The sequence below is a fragment of the Macrotis lagotis genome, chromosome X (genome assembly GCF_037893015.1).
Source record: "Macrotis lagotis isolate mMagLag1 chromosome X, bilby.v1.9.chrom.fasta, whole genome shotgun sequence".
Taxonomy (NCBI): domain Eukaryota; kingdom Metazoa; phylum Chordata; class Mammalia; order Peramelemorphia; family Peramelidae; genus Macrotis; species Macrotis lagotis.
Window position 1 is genome coordinate 649,035,619 of NC_133666.1, and position 23,977 is coordinate 649,059,595.

The following is a 23,977-nucleotide window of genomic DNA, read 5'->3' on the forward strand; positions in this document are numbered from 1 at the left end:
TGCAATGATATGGAAGTGGGGAGGCAAGGGGAATGAGGGAACCTTTGCTCTCATCAGAGATGGCTAGGAGAGGAAACAGCAAATATACTTAATGGGGTATAGACAACTGGAGTAAGAAGGAGGGGGAAGCAGGGGGAAGGGGTGGGGATGTGAATAAAGGAGGAGAGGATGGACCATGGGGGGACAGTGGTCAGATATAACACATTTTCTTTTTTTACTTCTTGCAAGGGGCTGGGATTGGATGGCCTGCCCAGGACCATAGGGCCAGATGGATTCTGGGCCTAAGGGGTGGTATGGGGGCTCAGGGCTTCTTGGCCCCAGGACCAGGGATCTGTCTGCTGCGCCACTCAGTGACCCTACAGCAGAGTCAGAGTGAAAGGAGAGAGAAAATATATAGTACATGGTAGTGGAGAAATAAGAAAGGAGGGAGTTGTGATCAGCAATGGCAACGTTGGAAAAATATGGAAGTAACTTTTGTGATGGACTTATCATAAAGAATGTGATCCACTCACGACAGAGTTGATGGTGTTGGAACAAAGACTGAAACACATTTTTTGTTATTATTATTTGGGGGAGGGTGCAGGGCAAGTGGGGCTGGGTGGCCTGCCTGGGGCCACATAGCAGGGTGATCATTGGGTGTCTGGGGCCGGATTTGGACCCAGGTGGTCCTGGCTCAAGGGCCAATGCTCTGTCTGCCACCCAGCCACCCCTACTATTATTACTATTTTATTTTATTTTGGGTCTTTTTTTTTCTTCTTTTTGGTTTTTGCAGGGCAGTGGGGATCGGGTGGTTTGCATGTCACATGGCTGGGTGATTATAGAGTTTACGAGGCTGGATATGGACTCGGGTGCTCGTGGTTCCAGGGCTGGTGCTTCGTCCATTGCACCACCTGGCCATACCTACAATTATTATTATTATTTTTTTAATTTTAATTTTTTTCTCCCCCCTTTACTTTTTTGCCCAAGCAAGTCTATCTATATTCATGGGGGGAGGAGTATTTTGTTTACTTGTAAAAAAGTATATTTTATTAATGTAAAGAAAAACATTTGTACAAAATGAGAATAAAAAATAAATTTAAAAAAATTACTTTGGTTGCATTCCACAAAAAAAAATATTGGGATAACTGAAAATCATGATCAGGAAAAGAGCCTTGACCTCATTTTTAAAGAATTTCTACAGGAAAATTGCCCTGATATCCTAGAAGCAGAGGGCAAAATAGAAATTGAGAAAATCCACCGATCTCCCCTGTAAAAAGATTCAAAATAACCAACCCCCAGGAATATTATAGCCAAGTTCCAGAACTCCCAAGTCAAAGAGAAAATATTACAAGCAGCCAGAAGGATACAATTTAAATATCATGGTCTGCAGTCAGGATCACAACAGGACTTAGCAGCAACTACATTAAGGGCTTGTAGGGCTTGGAATATAATATTCTGGAAGGCAAAAGAGCTTGACATGCAACCTAGAATCAACTACCCAACAAAACTGAACATGCTCTACCAGGGGAAAAGATGAAATTTCAATGAAATAGGGGAATTTCAAATGTTCTTGTTGAAACAACCGGAGTTGAACAGAAAGTTTGACCTTCAAGTACAGGACTCAGGTGAAGCATAGAGAGTGGACAAGAAGGGTAAATTATGAGGGACTTAATGATGGGGGGCTTCAGAAAGGGTCGAGGAACAGTTGATATGGTGTTTTCTGCCTGACAACTCCAGGAAAAATGCCAAGATAGAACAGAGCTGTATACAATATTGTAGATCTAACCAAGGCTTTTGAAACATCAACCATGAGGGTTTATGGAAAATTATGTCAAAATTTGGTTGCCCAAAGAAGTTCATCAGTAGTGTTCATAAATCTCATTACAGAATACTTGTCTGGATACTAGATAGTGGACAATGCTCTCGATATTTCCAGTCACCAATGGAGTGAAACAAGGATGTGTCCTTACTAAAAATGCATGTTTTGAGTCATGCTATCAAATGTCTTCACTGAGGATGAACATGACCTCAAGGTCAGCTACCATACTGATGATGGCAAATTCTTTAACTTGAAAAGGCTACAAGCCAAGACCAAAATGGAGGGAGTGTTGGTGCAAAATCTTCTGTTTGCAGATGAATGTGCCTCAAAGCAGCCTCTGAAGTTGAGATGTAACAAAGTATGGATCAATTGTCTGCTGCTTGTGCTCATTTTGGTCTAACAATTAACACCAAGAAAACACAGGTGATCCATCAGCCAGCAGCATACCATCCATAGGTGGAACCATCAATTACAGCAAATGGAGAAGTTCTGAATACCGAGATTCACTTATCTTGGCAGTGTCCTTTCCAGGGAGATACACATTGACTATAAGGTTGACACTCACATTGTCAGAGCTGGCTCAGTATTTGGGAGGCTCCAAAAGAAAGCGTAGAAGAGAAGAGGTATTAGACTAACTACCAAATTGAAGGTCTACAGAGTCACTGTGCTGACCTCATTGCTACATGCCTGTAAAACCTGGACAGTCTACCAGCACCATGTCAGGAAACTGAATCACTTCCATTTAAATGTCTTAGGAAGATTCTGAAGATCACCTGACAGGAGAAGATACCAGATACTAAGGTCCTTTCTCAAGCTAAACTGCCTAGCATTCTAACAGTGCTACAGAGAGCATAACTACAATGGGTTGAACACATTGTTAGAATGTCAGATATACACTTGCCCAAAAAACTATTTGATGGAGAACTCACACAGGGCAAGTGCTCACCAGGGGATCAAAAGAAGCAATACCAAAAAAAAAAACAAAAAACCCTGAAGTTCTCTGAAGAACTTGAGAATTAATTATGCAGCTTGGGAGACAAAGGCAAAGGACCACCCAGCATGGCGTGCCTTCATCAGTGAGAGTGTTGTGCTCTATAAGCATGGCAGAATTGAAGCAGTTCAAAGGAAAGATGAGATATGCAAGTATAGAGTACCTACCCCAGGTGTTCACATGGACTATTTGTGCCTGACCTGTGGTAGAGCATTCCAAGCTCCTATTGGTCTTATCAGGCACAGGTGGACACACTGTAATTTGTCTCAAACATAGTAATGTCATTTTGATCTTCTTTGATAATGAAGGACATGTACCTTTACCTCAAGATTAAACAACCAATTTGGGGGGGGGGCACATAAAGTCCTTTTCCAAAGTAGCCCTTTTTCATAATACATCTCTCACATATATTCTGTATTCTAGTTGGTCTGTCACCCAACACCCCATTTCCAGACCAGTGCATTTATCCTGGCTGTCCTCCAGACATGGGATGGTCTTGGTTCCCTAGGTCTTTTTCTAGACTGCTCAAAACCCACCTTCGGCCTTTCCAAGCCTCTTTGAGATCACATCTCATTCTAGTGTCTATAACTCATCTATTCTTTTCTGTCTCCCTCCATAGACTGTAAGCTGCTTGAGGGCAAGAGCCATCTTTCATCTTTCTTGTGCTTAGCAACCAAGTGCCTAACAAATGCTGACTAACCAGTCTTTACAATTTATCATCATGTAAGCCTAGAAGAATAAAAGAAAGAAACTGCCCAAGTGAGTTGTGTTTGGAATGAGTTGGAAAAGATGGAAGCACTAAAGTAGGAAGTAGAATATTAGTAGTCTATCATTGTGGTCATTCTAGGGGTGGAATGAAAGAAAGATGACCAGGTCCACTTTAGGATGAGGGAAATGGAGGGGGGGGGGGCTTTCCTGGGACACTCCCTCAAAGTGACTTTTCAAAGTTAATGTAACCTTTCTCATGTCATCTAGCCATTACAAATGTAGGACAATCCTTCTGCCCCAAAGAAAGAGGATTCTCAGATTAGCAAAAGCTCATTTCTTAAATCTGACTTAGTTTCCCTGTGATTCCTTCCTCTCTTTCATCTCTGATTCAAATCTGTCACGAGGCTGTATTAATACTTACCAGACTTTTTGGTGGTTTCTCCCTCCCCAGCCTCTCATCCTTAGTCTCATCCTTTTCCCTCCTCACTGGTCTCCCTGCACAAAGACTGGCATATGATATACACTGAATCAATTTGTTGACTGTTAACTGACTTCCTGCCTCCTGCCACTTGTATTTCTAATCCAACTTGCACACTTCTGGGAGATCAATCTGCTGAAAATACTACTTTCATTGTGTCTATTCTCCATTCAAAAGCCTTAAATGGCATCCCACTGCCTTATGGGTGCAGTTCGGTGGCACAGCAGGTAGAGCATTGAACCTGAGTTCAAACATGATCTTGGTCTGCTGGTTGGTTTCTCCCCCCTTGAAAATTTCCCCAATCCAATCCATTCTCCATTCAACAGTTAACTATTCTTCCAAAAAAGCTTAAGCTGGACCAGGTCACCTCCCCATTCAATCCTCTGGGATAAATATAAAATCCTGTTTGGCTTCTACAGTCCTTTCTATCTTCCCAGTTTTCTGATACCACAATTCAGTAACTCAGGATTTCTTATTACTCCTTCTGCCTGACATTACATCAGCCCATTAGAGGCATTTTCACCGACTATCCCTCATGGCTGGCACTCTCTCCACCCCCCTCAGAATCCATGTCTTAATTTAAGCCCCATCTTCTGTAAAAAGTCTTTCCCACTCCTCCTTAAAGAGAATACCTTCCCTCTAAGGTACCTATCATCTGGTACCTCTGTTGTTTGTACATAGCTGTATCACAAGTTGTCTCCCTTATTAGATTGAGCTTCTTGAAAGTAGGGACTGGTTTTTGTTTTGTCTTTCTTTATAGTCCCCTTGCTTGGTATAGATCCTATCATATAATTTTTATTAATGCTGGTTGACTGTGTGACCCTGGCAAGTCACTTTAATTTTTGTCTACCTTGGTTTCCTCAACTGTAAAAAGGTAATAATAGTACCTTCTTTCAAGGGTAGCTGTGGGGATAAAAATGAGATATTTGCAAACCTTAAAGCATTATGTAAATGCCATGATTATTATTGTTAATATAACTATTGTTAAATAAAAATAAAACTCCTCAACCTGTCATCCAAGGATCTATTTTTCAAGTTCCCCCCCCCCACTTAGTTCTAATTCAAAGTGATTATACTTGCCTTTTATGAACACCTGTAACACTGTACAAATAGGCAGCACATATAATTACAAAGAGAGCTGGGTCTAGGGTCAGGAATCTAATCAAAGCCACTTCTTAATTGTATGATCCTGGGCAAACCAGTTGACTGCTGTCTGCCTCAGTTTCCCCAACTGTAAAATGGAGATAATAGCTCCAACATTTCAAGGTTGTTGTGAGAATCAAATAAGATAATATTTATACAGTACTTAGCACAGAATCCAGAAATAGTATGAATTCAATAACAGTTTGTTTCCTTTCTATATTATACCATTTAAAGCACTTGTTAATTTTAAATTTAGTACTTGAATAGATTCTTAATGTTCTAAAAGTTTCACATGTCTTTCCAAGGAAATTTTATCTCAGAGAAGGCATGTCTCAACTATTATTTCCCACCAATAGAAAAAGGATAAAGAGGAAGATCGCCAGGAAGCTCAGGCCTTATTTGATGCTGAATTCTTCAGCTAAGGCAATCCATGAAATAAATGAAATATAAATTATTCTCCTGTCCATAGAGATGCCCTTCTGCTTCTGCAGTAATGGAAAAGATGAAAAGAAATTTTAAGAATCATTCAGTTTTTTGATATCTTATTATGTAGTCTTGCTATCTCTTATACTTTGTTTCTTCCTTAAGGATATGATTTCTCTCTCATTACATTCAATTTGGCTCAATGTATCCCATGGAAACAATGTAAGGATTAGCAAATTGCCTTCTGGGGCAGGGAAGGGAAGCAAGATTAGGGGAAAAGTTGTAAAACTCAAAATAAAAACTCTTTAAAAGAAAAAAATCATTAAGCTTTCAGATCATCTATAAACATTACCTTCATTAGTGCTACTCTAAATGTGAGATTCTGATTGATAAGAAATCAATCATGGAGGTGGCATAGTGGATAGAGTATCAGCCCTAGAGTCAGGAGAACCTGAGTTCAAATCCAGCCTCAGACACTTAATAGTTACCTAGCTGTGTGACCTTGGGCAAGTCACTTAACCCCATTGCCTTGCAAAAACCAAAAAAAAAAAGAAAAAGAAAAAGAAAAGAAACCAGTCATGTTATTTTGGTTAAGGAATTACTTATAAAATATTTATTAACTAAAAACTTCTTATTATACTCAATTCAACAAGTATTGGTTGAATGCTTACTTGTTTAGTACACTTTCTCAGCACCTAAAGTACAAGACATGCTTTCTATGAAATAAAATGAGAAATGATAGTTGAAAAAGTTTAGCTTGTTAAAAAGAAGTTTGCAGTCTTTGCTAAAACAAAGTACAGTCTTAGTGTAAAAACAGAGTATTTTACTAGTATTTCAGTATTCCTTATAAAATATTTATTGACTAAAGACTTCCAGTTATACTCTTAATTCAACAAGTACTGGTTGAACACTTGTTTAGGATACTTTCTCAGCAACCTGCTTCAATAAGAAACAGTATTTTTACAATAAGACAGTACTTTGTTTTAGCAAAGAATTCAAAACAACTTTTTAACAAATTAAAAATTTTTTAATTATCATTTCCCACTTATAGAAAAAGGATGAAGGGGAAGTTTGGTAACACTTTGGACGTAATTTCAAATCGTTCTCCAAAACGGATCAGTCCACAACTCTAACCAACAGTTCCTTAGCATTCCATTTTTTCCACATCCCCTCCAATAATTGTTATTGTCCATTTTTGTCATATTAGTCAATTTGATAGGTGTGAAGTACCTCTGATTCTTATAATTTGCTTTCCTATAATTAATAGTGATTTAGTGATTTGTTACACAGCTATGGAGAGTTCTGATCTATTTTTCTGAAAACTATCTGTTCTGATCTTTTGTCCATTTATCAGTTGGGGAATGACATTAATTCTTATAAATTTGACTCATTCTCTATAAATTTTAGAAATAAGATCTTTAACAGAGAAACTTGCTGTAAAAATTTCTACCAGTTTTCTGTTTTCCTTATAATCTTGGATGTATTGGTTTTGTTTGTACAAAACCTTTTAAATTTAACATAATCAAACTTATCCATTTTACATTCCACAATGCTATCCATTTCCTGTTTGGTCATAAAGTCTTCCCTTATCCATAGATGTAACAGGTACACTATTCCATGCTCCCCTAATTTGTTTACGATATAATTTCTAAATCACGTACCCAATTTTGACCTTATTTTGGTATATAATGTGAGATGTTATTGATATTCGTGCTATAAAATTAAAGGAGATTGCAGCTAAATGGAAGAATGGCTCTTAAACCCTTACCTGAAGAGGAAAATAAAGAAGGGGGAGAGGAGGAGAAGGGGAGAGTGGAGCCAAGAGAGCAGAGTAATAAGAAGTAACAGCGAGCTCTTCTTCACAAGCTTTTCCTAATAGATCTAAGAAAAGCACTAAGCCAAAGTCTGAGAAAATTCCCCAAGAGGTTCAAATTTGATAGCCACCACTAAATATTGAATAATTTGGATATTATATTCCAAAAGGTAAAAGATATAGGCTTACAGATGAAAATAATTTTACTCAGCTAAAGGGAAGATAATGCTCTGGGGATAGGGGTAGGGGAACGGACCTGAAATAAAATAAGAGATTTCTATGAATTTCTCATGAAAAGAATAGAACAATGGAGAACTTCAAGCAAAGATACAGAAGTGAAGAAAAATATAAAAAGGTAAACCTACATGAACAGTGATAAAGGACTTAAGAGGAACAAAGTGCTACATTAATTATGAGGAGTGATACAAGTAATCCTCGGAACTCTATTATCATCAGGGGTCAGAGAGGCAGTCCAATTAGATAAGACCTGGTTTGATGTTAAGAATTAAAAGAGAGGGGAAGAGAAATAAATACAGGGTGGGTGTGGGAGGGGGAAAGCAAATTTAGAGAAAATAATCTCAAATTATAAGCGTACACAAGTAAACATACACACCTACAAAGAGAAGAGAGTAAGAGCTGACATTTGAATCTCACTCTTATTTGAATCAGTCAAAAGAAGGAAGAATATATATATATACACACAGTTGGATACAGAAATAGATTTCATTCAACAGTGAAACAGAAAGGAAAAAGGAATGGTAGGATTGGGAATTAGTCCTAAGGAAAACATGGTCTACAAAAATATTTATAGATTTTTTTTGAGGTGGCAAAGAATGGGAATCTGAGATATTCCCCTTAAATTAGAGAATGAATGAACAAAATATAAAAGTTCTGGAATATAACTGTACTGAACTTTTAGAAGAGTAAAGACCAACCCCAATTACAGAGAGCTCATGATGAAACATGCTGTTTATCTCCTGAGAGAGAAATAATGGACTCAGAGCACAGGATAAGACTTTTTTTTAAATATGTGACCAATGAGAATTTTTGTTTTGCTTGACTAGACATGACTGAAACAGAGTTTGTTATTCATGTTTTTTTAATAGATGTTGGGGGCATGAGAAGAAAGTGAAAGAGAAATTGATCTTTATTTACAAATATATATATGTACACACATTCAAATATAATTTAATTAAAAAAGAAAGAAGAAATAAAAGTTGCTTCTATTATGTGTCCAAAGGCAACAAGAAATATTCTATAAGACATCTGGTCCTCTTGTGCTCATGTTAAGCATTTGTAGGAAGACCATCATGGAAAATACCTTATATGCCAACATCTGGTGTGGAGGATAAAGAAGTTGAGAAAGCCTCCAAGAATCTTTATAAGATCCTATAAATCAAATCAACATATATTTTAATATTCAGCAATTTCAATGCAAAGGTTGGGATAGAAGAGGATGATGCAAAATATTATAGAAAAAAAAAGTTTAGGACTTAGAAATGAGAAAGACCAAAAGCTTTAAAACCATGTTAGAAACCCTCACACCATCATACAACAAATATTCAAAAAGAGACTTTAAGGTACCAGACATGGCAAACACCAAATATCACCAAAAAAAAAATCAAATAATTAGTTTCAAATTATTTCCAAATTAGCTGTCTATGTAAAATCTGACTATCAACTCATTAGAGCAAAGATCAAAATTAGGAGAATAAAAATGAGAAAATAATACCCTAATGAAGCAACATCAATTTGAACTTAACACATAGATACACTATATATATATATTCAATAAAATATCACTGTTTATGTAGGTTTACCTTTTTATATTTTATTGAATATATATAGTGTAACTGGCTTATTATTATTATAAGCTGAAGGATTAGTGTTACAGCACATACAAATCTCCATTTTCCTCCAGAAGCACAAGAAACCAGGTACTGAAATACCATGTTTCTGGTATATGAATGGTGTTTATGGAGGTACATCAGAATAATGATAGCTGGTCTTTTACATGGAGTTTTACAGTTTATGAAATGATTTCCAGGGGCAGCTAGGTGGCATAGTGGATAAAGCACTGGCCCTGGAGTCAGGAGTACCTGGGTTCAAATCCAGACTCAGACACTTAATAATTACCTAGCTGTGTGGCCTTGGGCAAGCCACTTAACCCCGTTTGCCTTGCAAAAACCTAAAAAACAAATGATTTCCTTAGGACACTAAAATATAAGTAGTATTTGTTATCATGACCACTTTAAAGATGAGAAAACTGATCTTCACCTCAGAATAAATGACTTGTCCAAGGCCAGAGCTAGTAAAGGGAGGAGCTAGAATTCAAATTCAAGTGCCTCTCATTGGTATCGAATATAAAATTGAAAAGCAGAGTTAGAGAAAGTACTGGCCATGAAGATGTGATACATTTGATACAGTATGACCATAACATGAATGACTATTAATCCCTCTGAGCTTCAAATTCCTCAGCTATAAAATAGAGATAATGCTTTATATTACTTGCTCAGGGTTATGAGACCCAAATGAGACCATGTCTGCAAAGTGCTCTGCAAATTTAAAAGTGCTATGTAAATATCAGTTATCATTGCAATCACTTCCTAATGTGACTGCCAGATGTCAGCTTCTCCCCCTTTAATTCACTCTGTAACATTTGATTCTGCCTTCCTTCCTTAAAAATCATTAATGACTCCTGATCATCCCCAAGTTAGCAGCAAGAACCCCTCCCTGGGGCTGGAAACCCTGAATTCTAATCTTGATTCTGTCATTAATTGTTTGTGTGACTTTTGCCACATAGAAGTTTTAATTTCTACATTAGCAAAATAGGAGGGCAGGGACCTAGCACTTTCTTTTATTTTTAATTTTAAATTTTTTTTATTAAAGATATTATTTGAGTTTTACAATTTTCCCCCCATCTTACTTCCCTCCCCCCCCCCACAGAAAGTAATCTGTCAGTCTTTACTTTGTTTCCATGTTGTACAATGATCCAAATTGAGTGTGATGAGGGAGAAATCATGGGACCTAGCACTTTCATTCATTTAACAACTGCCTACTAATGGCTGATTCTCTTTATCAACTTGTTTTGTTATTTTACTTTCCAAATGCAGATTTCTTTTGTAAATAGAATAATTAAAAAGTAAAATTGAGTGGATAAAGCACAGGCCTTGGAGTCAGGAGTACCTGGGTTCAAATCCAATCTCAGACACTAAATGATTACCTAGCTGTGTGGCCTTGGGCAAGCCACTTAACCCCATTTGCCTTGCAAAAAAAAAACAACCCTAAAAAAAAAGTAAAATTGCCAAATGGAAAAGGAAGGACAAAAGCTCATTGAAGAAAATAATTCCTTAAAAGTTATAATTGGGCAAGTGGAAGTTAATGTCTCATAAAAGACACCAAGAAGCATGTAAAGCAAACAAAATCAAACAAAAGAATATAAAAGAAGAAAATGTGAAATATCTCACTGGAAAAACTAACCTGGAAAATAGATCCAAGAGAGATAATTTACAAATTACTGGACTAAGTGAAAGTCATGATCAAAAAAAGAGTCTAGATGCCTTCTTTCAAGAAATTATCACTAGTAAAAAAAAAAATTATCAAGGAAAACTTCCCTGATATTCCAGAACCAGAGAGTAAAATAGAAACTAAAAGAATCCATAATAACCTCCTGAAAAATCCTGAAAACTTACAGGAAGATTATAACCGAATTCCAGATCTCCCAGATTAAGGACAAAATACTGTAAACAGTCAAAAAGAAACAATTCAAATATCATGGAACCACAAGCAGGACAATATAAGATTTAGCAGCTTCTACATTAAAAGTTTGGAGACCTTAGAATATGATATTCCAGAGGGCAAAAGAGCTAGGATTATAACTAAGAATCACCTGCCCAGCAAAACAGAGTATAATCCTTCATAATGAGGGGGAAAAAATGGCATTCAATGAAATAGAGGACTTCCAAGCATTCTTGATAAAAAGAACGGAGCTGAAGAGAAAATTTGATTTTCAAATACAAGAGAAGCATAAAATCATAAGGGATTCTATAAGGTTAAATGGTTTATATGCTTACATGGAAAAAGAATATTTATAATTCCTAAAAACTTTTTCATTATTAGGGCAGTTAGAAGTATACATAGACAGAAAGCAGAGGTGTGAGTTAAATGTGATGGCATAATCATCTAAGAAAGTTAAATTAAGGGATGAGTAAGAAGAATGCACTGAGAGAAGAGGAATGGGAGAGATAAAATTGGATAAATAATCTGACATAGAAAAGGTCTGAAAGATTTTACAGTGGAGGGATAATGAGGGAAGTGAGGTGGGGGAAGAGCTAATAGAAGGCAAGGCAGTTTGGGGCAAAGTAAAAATCAGAAGAAAAGTGGTAACCATTACTGTGAAAAAGTATCTTTACAATGAGTTTCTGAGAGACTTCATTTCTCAAACAAATTGAAAACTGAGTCAAATTTATAGAAAATTAGAGCTATTCCCCAAATGATAAATGAGCAGTTTCCAAAGTAATCAAAGTTATCTAGTCATATGAAAAAATATTCTAAATCACTCTTGATGAGAGAAATGCAATTTAAAACAATTCTGAGCTACTATTTCACACCTGTCAAATTAGCGAATATTACAGAAAAGGAAAATGTTGGAGAGGCTATGGGAATATTAAAAAAAATACCAAAGCACCACTGGGGAAGTTGCATACTGATTCAACCATTCTGGAGAATACCCAAAATGGTATAAAACCATGCATAGCCTTTAACCAAGCAATATTACTCCTAGGTCTGTATGCCAGAGGTAAAAAACAAAAAGGAAAAAGAATCTATGTGTATGAAAATATCTATAGTAAATCTCAAAGTGGTAGCAAAGAACTGGAGACTAAGGGAATATCCATCAAATAAAAAACAGCTGAACAAGTTTTTATAAATGATTATGATGGAATATTATTCTGATTTAAGAATGCTCTCAGAAAAACATAGATGTACAAAGTGAAACAAATAAAACCAGGAAAATATGTTATACAGGAACAGTAATCTTAAATGATGAATTACTATGAATAACTTGGTTAATCTCAGAAATACAATGATCCAAGATAATTCTGTACGATTTATGATAACATGTTCTGTCCGTCTCCAAAGGAAGAACTGGTAGAGCCTGAATGCAGATCAAACATATTTTTTCTTTACTTAATTTTACTTGAGTTTTGTCTGTTTTCTTTCACAGAACAACTTACATGGAAATATGTTTTGTGTGACTTCATAAGTATAACCTATGTCAAATTGCTTACCTTCTCAGCAGGGGGGGAGGAGAAGGGAGAGAATTTGGAACTCAAAATTTGAAAAAAATGCTAAAATTAATTTTGCATGTAATTGGGAAAAATAAAACATTAAATTAGATTTTTTTAAAAGATTGAAGATTAGGGGCAGCTAGGTGGTGCAGTGGATAGAGCACTGGCCCTGGAGTCAGGAGTATCTGAGTTCAAATCTGACCTCAGACACTTAATAATTACCTAATTGTGTGGCCTTGGGCAAGCCACTTAACCCCACTGGCCTTGCAAAAACCTTAAAAAAAAAATTGAAGATTATAAACTGCAAGTGGATGATTGAAAGGACAAGATCCCAAAGGAGACCAGGATCAAGTGCACAAGCAGAACTAGCCTCAGAAGAAAGGACTAGCTCTTTCCTTCAAGACTGGCACAAAGCAAATGAGAGAAGGCAATGATTCCAAGAGAATATTAGGTAGAGAATTACAGAATTCACAAGAGGCTTTGATTTTCTTGATAGAGAATAAAAGAAAAGATTTCTAATAGATGATCCGAGAAGTGTGTAACAAGGGAAAATCATGGAAAGGAAAAAGGAATGATGAGCAGTTGTGAGGGAACAGCTGAGACAAGATCAATTTATATTGGACATTGTTGGCATTGTTGAATGCTTTCTGACATTACTCAGCAGGAAGTCAATAAAAGCAATAGGGTAGGGCAGAATAATTTAGGTTGGAACTTGGAAAGGGCTAAATGGCAGGACTGGGGATGGGGAGAGATTCTATCGTGAAAGTGATAAGTTAAGTTGGAATGCTCATCTATAACACCAAGATGCTAAAGACAAAGCAAAGTTGGAGAAAGCAGGGAGGTAGGATGAGTACAGGTTGTGGAAAAGACAAAAAAATAGGTTTTGGAGGGGTGAGGCAAAGGGAGAAATGGAAGGAAAGAAGGATTTAGTCAGAAGATAAATGTCAGAGTTCTGAGTCTTGGAGCTGGAGCACTTTGGGTGATAAGATCAGGTGTCTTGGTTGTGTGGGTGAACCAGAATAAAGGTAGAGGTCATGAGAATTGAAAAGGCTGATGAACTGGGAAGCCAGTTCTTTCAGTACCTGAGAATGTTGTTCATCTGGCACAAGAGATCTGAATTCATCAAAGACAAATTAGTATTCTCTTATTATCTACTTATTTGAGTTAGTTGTCAATTCCCTATTAAGACATTTTTGGTTTTGTTCTTTCCAGTTCAAAGGTTACTCACTTAGGCAAGTCAAAAGAAGTAAAATAATAACTGAGTAGCTCTACTTTCTATTCTCAGTAATTATCCTCTTATCTAACCCTAGCTAGCAGTGGTCCTATTCTTTCTGATTTTTCTTTTCCCTAATATAGCTTTAAAAAATATTGTTTTCTCAGATTCCCTCAACATCTGGTATTCATTATATACTAAAAGCAGTTTTGACACTCCAGGCCAGGATTTTGTATTCATTTCCTATTATCTGTCCTTGCTTCTACTTCAGAATATACACTGTCAAAATCTACATTAGTTGGAGAGTTCTGTGTATATCAAAGTTGATTTTTTTAAAAGACAATTCCTCTTTTCTTCAATATTGGCTCAAGACTAGCTTCTGTAACACACTCAGTGATTTTTTTTAATGCAAAGAAGAGAACAGAAGATGCCAGAATCATAGACAAGCAAGAAATCTTTTCAAGTTACATGTTGAATTTATTGTGTATTTTTAAAACATTTAGTGTGCATTTTATTTTTTATTGTGCATTTTAAAAGAAAAATGAGCTATCCTTAATAAAGCTCCAAAGTTTTATGAACAACCCTCTTTTTCTGCCCTATTATGTATATAAAAATTCCCATTTCTCTTGGTTTATTGTTCCATATAATAAAACAATAAAATTTAAAAAACAAATTAGACATGACCATGAGCAAAATACAACTTCTCAATGCCTTAGACAACTCTTAAGATTGCAAAGGAGTTGATGAGTTCCCTATCCAATAATAACATGGTTCTCTTGAAATAAATAATATTCAGTTGTGTCTGACTTTTCATGATTCAGATGGGGTTTTCTTGGCAAAGCTACTGGAGTGGTCTGCCAGATCCTTTTACAGATGAGGAAACTGAAACAAAAAGGGTGAATTCACTTGCCCAGAGTCATATAGCTATATATATGTCTGAAACCAATTGAACTGAGATCTTCCTGCCTTCAGACTCAGAGCTTTATTAAATGAGAAAGGGGAAAAAAGTAATTAGTAGTAATAACAATGATACTGTATGATAGTCTTGCCTTACTAAACTAGAAAAAAAAAGGAGTTAAGATGACTACTCTTGAAGTGCTGTGGAAAGAATAATGGATTTGGAATTAGATCCTGAGAGGATCTGGGTTCAAATCTTAACTTTGTCACATATTAATTAGATGTATTTAAGCAAGTCACCACTTCTGGGTCCAGTTTTCTCAAGAGAACATGAAAGATTTAGGCTTTCTTGATGTCTGAAGTCTCTTTCAAGCTCTAAATCACACAATGATCCAATCAAGCAAGATCATATAGATAAATAAATAGGCCTTCTTTGTCTCTAAAAAAGTAAATGGGGGCAGCTAGGTGGTGCAGTGGATAAAGCACTGGCCCTGAAGTCAGGAGTACCTGGGTTCAAATCTGGTCTCAGACACTTAATAATTACCTAGCTGTGTGGCCTTGGGCAAGCCACTTAACCCCATTTGCCTTGCAAAAACCAAAAAAAAAAAAAAAAAAAAAAAGTAAATGAACCTTAGACGGCAGTTAATTTACTTAACAATTTTGAATGTTATTGTTGGCCTCCTTGGTCAGCACTTTTGGAAATGTCTGTCTTTAAACTTTTGTTTCCACTTGAGTTTTACTGAAAGGGGAAACTTAAGGGCATAAGGGAAATAACTTGATTTCTGGCCCACTGCTTCTTCCAATCAGCTCAAATTAAAAGAATTCAGCAAAAGTTCCTCAGTCATCTCTTCACAAGTAAAGCTCAGCAAACAAGCCACAGCAGGAGAAAAAAGCTGATTGATGTTCAATAGCTAGATTTTCAAACAAATTTGAAGGATAGTCCAAAGTGTGGGAGGGGAAAAAACCCCAGTGTTTCAAGGTGACCTGATGCACAGTTGGACAGAAATACTAGGAACATGGAAGGTTAAAAGGAATGGTTTTCTTTCACCTTATAGGGAGTGAAAGATAATCACTTCTTGTTCTTAAGGAAAGTATTGCAGTGGAGCAGCTAGGTGGCACAGTGGATAGAGCACCGGGCCTGGAGCCAGGAGGACCTGAGTTCAAGTCCAACCTTAGACACTTAATTATTACCTGGCTGTGTGTGGCCTTGGACAAGCCACTTAACCCCATTGCCTTGCAAAAATCTTTAAAAAAAGAAATGGATTGCAGTAAAAGCTGCTGAATCTTCAATGATGTGCACCTGTAGCTGATAGTCTGGAAGAGAGAAAAGTCAAGGGGGGGACCAGCTAGCTAGAGAAACAGAGCTTCCTGCAGTCCAAGGACCAAAGAGCCCAAGTTGGGAGCAGGAAGGCAGTTAAACAGAGTTGAAAAAGCCAAGGCCTCGCAGGCACGGACCCCTGGCGAAAGTCACCGAGACAGAAGCAACATTCAAATGCTGTCTTTGCTAGGGGTGGCGAGTGGCGGGGAAAGGCTCGCCCCCACTTCCCCAGAACCCCTCCCCCCAGCGTCTGCGCCCTGGCCCCCGCCCAGGTTACCTTCCACTGGAGCCGCGCGCGTGTTTAGGGGTGCGAGGGGGAGACCCGAGGGTGGGGGGCCCGGCGGGCGGCCCCGCGCTGCCAAGGGGCACAGGGTGCCTCTCCCCTTCCTCCCCTTGCCCGCGGGGCCGGAGAGGCGGCAGAGCGGGGGGGGGGGCCTGGGGGAGGGGCAGCCGACGTGACAGCTGGGGGGGCAGAAGTTGGGGGGAAGGAAAGCGCGGGGCGAAGGCCACAAGCCCCCCGCGGGGGCTTGAAAGGGGAGAAGGCGGAGAAGAGGCGGCATCTGGCGGGGGGCGTGAGGGTCGGGGCGCGCACAGCGGGGGGCACTGACAGGTCGTCGCCTGGGCGGGCTGGGGGAGGGGGCGTCGCGAGAGCGCGCCTCGGGGGCGCGCGCCGCTGTCAGGAGGACGCACCGCCCGCCTCGGGGCGCCGCGGCTCCCGCTCCCGCCGGGCCCAGGCCCGCCTCGGCCCCTCGCACTCACCCGCGGCTGCTGCTCCCGCCGCCCCCCGGCGCCGCTGGGCCTGTCAGCCGCCTCACTGGCCGGGCCGCGCCGCCACAGCCATCCAGCCCAGCCCGGCCCCGCCTCACGCACCCAGCGCCGGGGGCGGGCGGGGAGAAGGGGGGAAGGGTGGCCGCCGCCCGGCCTTCCGATTTGCTGGCTCTCCCGGCCGGAGCCACCTACGGACCAATGAGGAGCCCGCATCCGCGGGGTGGGGCGTCGAGGTGGGGCTCGAGGCGGCCGCTCCCAGCCTGCGGGGGGCGGGCACAGGCGAAGAGGGCGGCCATTGGCGTGGGGACAGCGGACTGGCAGCAGGCCGTTAGCCAATCGCCGTGCCGAGGGCGGGGCCACCGGTGGAAGCGGCCCGGGGGAGTGGGGAGCAGGTTCGCGGGGGGCCGCAGCTGGTACCGGGCGGCGCACGTGTGCGGGCCCCGGGCGCGGGGCGACCCTCCCCTCCCGCGGAGAGCGGTTCTGAGCAGTTCGTGCGCCGAACCGGGCGCTGGCACTGCGGAGCCCACGGTGGAACGGCCCTTGGCCTGCAAGCGCCCCTGCCCAACGGGGGTGCCACGGCCAAGCCACTCCGAGGCGCCCAACGAGCAAGGAGCGGCCCCCGGGCTTGGCCTGGGTCCAAATTCTGCGCACACACGAAAGCTGAGGGATCCCGGGCCGGCCATTTGACTGCTGTCTGCCTCCTTTTCCCCGTTTGTAAAAAGTGGAGGTGATAATAACTCCCTACTATTTGTTTGAGGATCAGATGAGATCTTCATTTTCCTGCATCTGGACCTGCATAATAGGTGTTTGATAAGTTGCTTCTTCCCCGCCCCTTCCCTTGACAGTGTTCCCAAAGTCTTAAAACTGCTGCAAAACTTTGGGGACATCTGTTCCCTTCAAGAAGTTTCCTAGAGTGAGAGTCAGTGTTGGAGTTTGGACTCTGCCACTCCCCTCCCGGGTGACCTGCAAATCATTGAAGCTCAATTTCCTCATCAGTAAAATGAGGAAAAGGTCCAACTAGAATTCCTCCGAGGGCTCTTCTAGGTTTTTTGTTGTGTTTTTTTTTTTGCAAGGCAAATGGGGTTAAGTGGCTTGCCCAAGGCCACACAGCTAGGTAATTATGAAGTGTCTGAGGCTGGATTTCAACCCAGGTACTCCTGACTCCAGGGCCGGTGCTTTATCCACTACTCCACCTAGCCGCCCCCGAGGATTCTTCTAGCACTAAATCTATCCTCTTAAGAAATCATAGATGTACTGTTCACATCCACAGAATCAGAGATTTGGGTTGTTTTTTTTTTTAATGAGACATATTCAACGTGAGGTGCCCTGGTCAGCCCCACTTTCCATTTTGATTCTGGGGGACTCCAGTGAAGCAGATAGCTTTTTTCACTTTAGCAAGAAAACCGGCTATTTGTTGACCTACTTTCTCATTTAAGAATTGATGGGGGCAGCTAAGTGGTTGTAGTGGATAGAGTCAGGAGGACCTGAGTTAAATCCAATTATGAACGTAGCTGTGTGACCTTGGGCAAGGCACTTGACCCCATTGCCTTGCAACTTTCCCCCCCTAAAAAGAATAGATCAGGCAGGGCAGACCCCTTATTTTGAACATCTGGACGCTTAACTGCCTTGCTGCTGTCTGCTTGACTCTCTGATCAGCCAGCCACCATATGCCCTTTCCCAGGATAAACTGCCAACTTCATCTTGCTAATGTACAGCTACCTGTTTTAAATGCTTCTATTACCCTCCTTGAAGTTTGACATCCCCCTAAGGTCAACACGGATTCTCTGGTCAAAAGACAGGCAATATGGAAGCATCATGATAGTCACTCCAATTCATATAACATATATATATATGCCCATTTATCTCTATTCATATTATATATCCTATATCCTATACAATATATATAATGTTATCTTTATAGCATTTCTTTGACATTGGGGCTATTATCCCCATTTTATAGGCAAAGAAGCCAGCTTAAGCTAAATGATACCCAGAGTGATATAGCTAGAAAAGGTATGAGACAGAATTTGAATCTAGGTCTTTCTGACTTCAAATCCAATATTGTATGTCAGATTGCCTGTCTCCAACAGTGAATGAGCATAAGCCTGGGAGTCAGGACCTGAGGGCTATTCCCTCTAAAGACCCCCATTCATCTTCATTGGGACCTCCAATCCTCCCCCCCCAGGGGGTTGGTTCCCTATCCTGTACTGGCCAACCTCTTCTTCCCTGTTTCAATTTCTTAGTGAACCACACCAACACTGCACTGTTCTCAACATTCAAATTCTTTATCCTTTAATCCTCTCTCAGAAGCCTCAAACTTGGAATCCTCCAACCAGCCACATGCTACAGAAAGGAGCTAGGCTGGGACCTCTTCAAATGTGTTTTCATCATTTCAGTAGGTCCTCACTGCAGCAAGACATATCCCAAAAGATCCATGATCCCAATCACCACAACCATTTTTATGTCTCCTCAAACCTCCTGTGGCACTCCCTTTCCCATTCTCCACTGAAGATTTTTCCTTACTGAAAAAAACTGAGGCCATTCACCAAGAGCTCTCTCTTATCATCCTCTGACACCCTTAAGATGTCCTCCCTCAAACTCCTCTAAAAAGACAATACCATCTTTTCCAGAAGATTGTCTCCTCTACCCCTCTCCTTCCATTACTAATCTGGCCCATTCTCCACTGTCTACCAACATACCTGCTATCTGGCCATTGAACTCAAAGGGTTCTGGAGGGGAAAGTGAGACTGGTAATGCATAGAACCTCATCACTTACTGGTATGTCACAACCATCCCATCTCTGATGTTATGGTCCTCTTCAAGAAACGAGGACAACTAACACATCTACATCCCCTCCCCCTTCCTTAAAAACATCTTCCTTCAGTTCATCTTGATAGCTGTTGTCTTCTATCTCTCTTCCCTTTTGTTGATAAACTCTACTTTCTCTCCCGACACTGTCTTCTACAACCCTCAGGCTCCAACCTCATCCTTCTGCTCTCTCCCAAGGTCATTAGTGATTGCTTCATTGCCAAATCCAATGACCTTTTCTCAGTCCTCAGCCTTCTTGACCTCTGTATAGACTTGAACCCTGTCTTTCATCATCTTGCCCTAGATTCACTCTCCCATCCTGGTTTTTCATGACAGTACACTCCTGGCTCCCCTCCCACATGTTCAAACTCAAGTTTCTCACCCTACCTAGCAGTCCCCAGACAACACATTACATCCAGCCCAGCCATTCTCCAGGTAACCTTGGTCAACCCATATGTCTTGTCCTCTGGTCTGTCACTGAGCAAATGCTCTTCCTCGATCCCTTCCTCTGACCTGTTCCTCTGGGAATGGTCATCACAATGTTCATTGCTGTTGTAAATAGCATGACAGTTGACCCCTCTGCAGATGGGGGTGGTCTTGCTTTTGCATTTGTATCTTCAGCACCTAGCAGGAGATGAGCATCTCTTTGAAAATCCCTGACAAACATTCATTCCCTGCTGTCTGATATCTTGCCACCATGAAGTACAGGTCCTCATCTTTCCTTGATCCCCTTTCCAGGCCAACCAACAAACCAAACAAAATCATCTTTCTTATGAATCGATCAAATCACATCACTCTTGTGTTCAAAAATTATCACTGGCTCCCTATTGCATCCCTTGAAAAATGAAAACTCTGCTAAATGGAATAATATTCAACCTTTTCAGCCTTATTTCATCTTCCTCCCTTCAACAAAGTCCATGAACTCCAGCTAATCGGGAACATTTGATAACCTACACATGCCATGGCTCAGTGGAAAGAGAGTTGGGTTTGGAGTTGAGGCAGACAAAGCAGTTTCAAAGCAGTCTAGCGACTTCTACCTTGTATGACTGTGGACTTGTCATTAAATCTCACTGGGCCTTAGTGTCCTTATTTGTAAAATGAGGGGTTTGGATTGAATGCTTTCTGAGATGCCACCTACCTCTAGATCTATGATGATCTTGTGTCTTATGGATGCAAAGCCTTTTTAGAAATATTAAGAAACTATTTTAAATGTATGCTAAAAACAAGTACTGATCTAAGCCTTGGGGGATTCAAAGAAAGGCAAGGGACATATCCTACCTTGAGACACAAAGAGGGGAGACAATAGGCAAACAATCATGGAAACAAGTTGTAGCTGGAATAAGTGGAAGATTATGATGTTTGTCATTCATTCTTGAAGACAGTGACATCAGAGAGGTCATGCTATGACAAGCAAGTGAACTGGATTTTAGTAGGGGGGGTGCTGTGCTAAGTCACCAGCTTCATTCTCTCCTTTTGAACCACCTGGATCCAGTGGCCAGGTATGATTTGGGATAACTGGAGATGGACCTGGATGTGAGGCAATCAGTTTTAAGTGACTTGCCCAAGATCACAGGACTAGTAAGTGGCAAGTGTCTGAGGCCAAACTTGAATGGAGGCTCTCCTGACTCCAGGACTGATGGTCTATCTATTCCACCACCTCACTGCCCTAAATAAAAGATAAAGAACTATGAGGAGACTAGCATGAAGGGACTAGTTAGAAGCCTTTGCAAGAAATCTGTTTTAGTTATTCTTTAACTAGCAATGTCCTGCTGCTCTCTCTTCAAAGCAGCTCTAGAACAGGAAAGAGTCCTCTCCCTGAAGTAATAGATGAAGTCGCTGGGGGAGATCAGAACTAGGTTCTTCAGGTCAATCTACCAGGATCAGAGTCCAAAGATTGAAAACCATCTCAACCCATTTTAGCTCAATCAGTGCAGCTATCTAAAGACCCTAGAGTACATGTGCAGAAATCTTCCTACAAGAGTCATGTTCAGACAGGCTTAGGATCATCTATAAATTATCAAGGGAGTTAAGAAGGGATGGAATCCTAGAAATTGGAGTAAGCTTGGTGTTCTAGTGAGAAGGAACTGCTCAGGGGGAAGGAGAGGCCAAGGCTGAAGCCAGGTGTTCTTCCCTGCCCCTTCTGATGGGTGTGAGACTTTTGCTTCAAGAGTTCAAAGACTTTATTGGTCCTCAAATTTTCCCAGATTAGCTGTAGCCACATCAGCATCTTCTAGAGCCAAGAACATCCTGGAGTCATTGCTCTACAGGGAACCAAAGGAAAGAGACTACACCATGCCTAAGGGGACATTCCATAGATGGGAGAATAGAACTTTTAGCCACTAGGGAAGATGAATTATCTTTTGGCCCCATGTCTTTTTTAAGTTACATCTTGGGGGAAACTGTCACAGATCCTTGGGAATATGTCTGAAACTAACCTTTCTTGTACTGTCTTAGTACTGACCCTTTTCTAAAAGCTATTTAAGGCTGTCTGACTGATTCTTAACTGATAATTTTTTGGGAACAATACCAGTTGGGAGCTCAAACCAATAAGTGAAGAGAAAGCCACCCCATTATCTTCTAAGATATCTCAAGACCTGAGGGAGACAGCTACCCAGAAGTTGTTCAGTTATGTCCCACTTTTCATGACCCAATTGGGGTTTTCTTGGCAAAAATACTGGAGCATTTCCTTCTCCAGACAGATGAGGCAAACAGAATTAAGTAATTTTCCCTCAGTCATCCACTGGTGACTGAGGTCATATTTGAACTCAGGTCTTCCTGACTTTAGGCTCAGGGCTCTAGCAGATACACTAGGAGGACATTCCCAAGAGGGGAGTGTTTTAGAAGGATGGTTCCCCAGGGGCATTCCCCAAAATATTAAGTGTACATTGTTCTATTGGAAGTTGTAAAATGTTAACTCTAAATTGTCTAATTATATATTTATCCTATGATGAAACTTGCCTTGTTAAGTAATCTTAGAAATGGAATTTGCTAAGATGGGAGATACCTGTCTGAGGGCATGAGTTTAGACACACCTCTTTCTCTTTCTCACACACACATAGACACTCTTATCAGAGTTTGAGATTAGAATAATGATAAATCAATTAAAAATAATTTCTGGCAGAGTTATGCCCAGAACACAGTGTACAATATTAATCTTTTTTCTTCAATTCTGAACTTCTCTAGTATACTGATATACAATATTGTATATTATAGATACCTGTGTTTTTTCCCCTATTAAAATGTAAGTTTAAGGGGAGGAAATCTTTTTCATTACAATTTTTTATCTCTTCTAGCATACAGCTTAGCATTCTACCTGAGAACCTAAATAAGAGTCACATGACTCTCCACTCCATCTCCCCTCTTTTCTTACTCCTAGGGAAAGAACCAATCCATTGCTCTGACAGCCCTGGCACACTTACCACTTGTACAGCTCTCCTTCTAATCTCATATGACTTGGATATTGTCTCCTGGGCAGAACAGTTAACGAATGTAAACTGTTCACATTCCTGAGACTTGACCATCCATTCTATTTTTTCCCCTCCCTCAGATAGTATGGCAGAACTCAAATTCAGACCTAGACCCAACACAGTACCTAGCACATAATAGATACTCTGTGAATGTTTAGATTTGGCAAACTGAATAATTCAAAGGGAAAAAAAAAAGAAGCAGTCAATCTAATGGAGATTTGTATTAAGAAGACAAGGGTTCAGATCATAGAACTACTGTTCACTCATACATGTGAGCTTGGACAGGTAACTCATGTTCTACGGATCTCAGTTTCTCCATCTCTGAAATGGAAGAGTTGGATTATCAAAGCCTGTGGATCTGTTTTCATCATACTATGTCTTTTTAAAAAAAATCATGATGTAAGAAAATGCTAAATTTCAGTTAGAAGAAGTTCAGTTAGTAGAAACAAAGATTTCATTTTTTTTTCCATCTAAGCTCATAGGCCCCTGAAATGCATCAGATTTGTGGATTCCAGCTTAAGAAACCCTAGACAAGGCAATCTTTTAGGGGGCCCCCTCTAACTCTAAGTATGGCTTTGGCTATACTGTAAACTCTGAGACTTATACCAAACTTCACAATTTACAAAGCCCTTTGTTTATGAGGCATTTTACAGTTGAGTTTCCTAGAGAAGACAACTAAGACAACTGGATGAAGGAACTTTTTTCAAAGTCATACATTGATTTAGTCCCGATCTTCCTATTCCCCCCACCAAAGGAGGCTGCCTTACCTTTCCAGCCAGTGCTTCTTCAGGGAAGCAGGAGGATTCTGGCAGGGCTCAGCAAGGCTCCCAAGGAGGATGCCAACTAAGGGAAAGGTCAGGAGCA

At 40.3% G+C, this 23,977-nt stretch overlaps 1 protein-coding gene across 2 annotated transcripts in view; it reads right to left on the bottom strand.

The window, feature by feature from the left end:
* Positions 1 to 23,971, bottom strand: part of SLC25A42 (solute carrier family 25 member 42) — a 68,405-nt gene extending 44,434 nt beyond the window's left edge. The window contains exon 1 of one of the 2 annotated variants that reach the window (XM_074204698.1): positions 23,881 to 23,971. The gene's annotated coding sequence lies outside the window, so the exon portion shown is untranslated. Of the gene's footprint in view, positions 1 to 16,829; positions 16,930 to 23,880 lie in introns of those variants that run through there. The other variant, XM_074204697.1, reaches the window with a different exon arrangement.
* Positions 23,972 to 23,977: the final 6 nt, after the last annotated feature.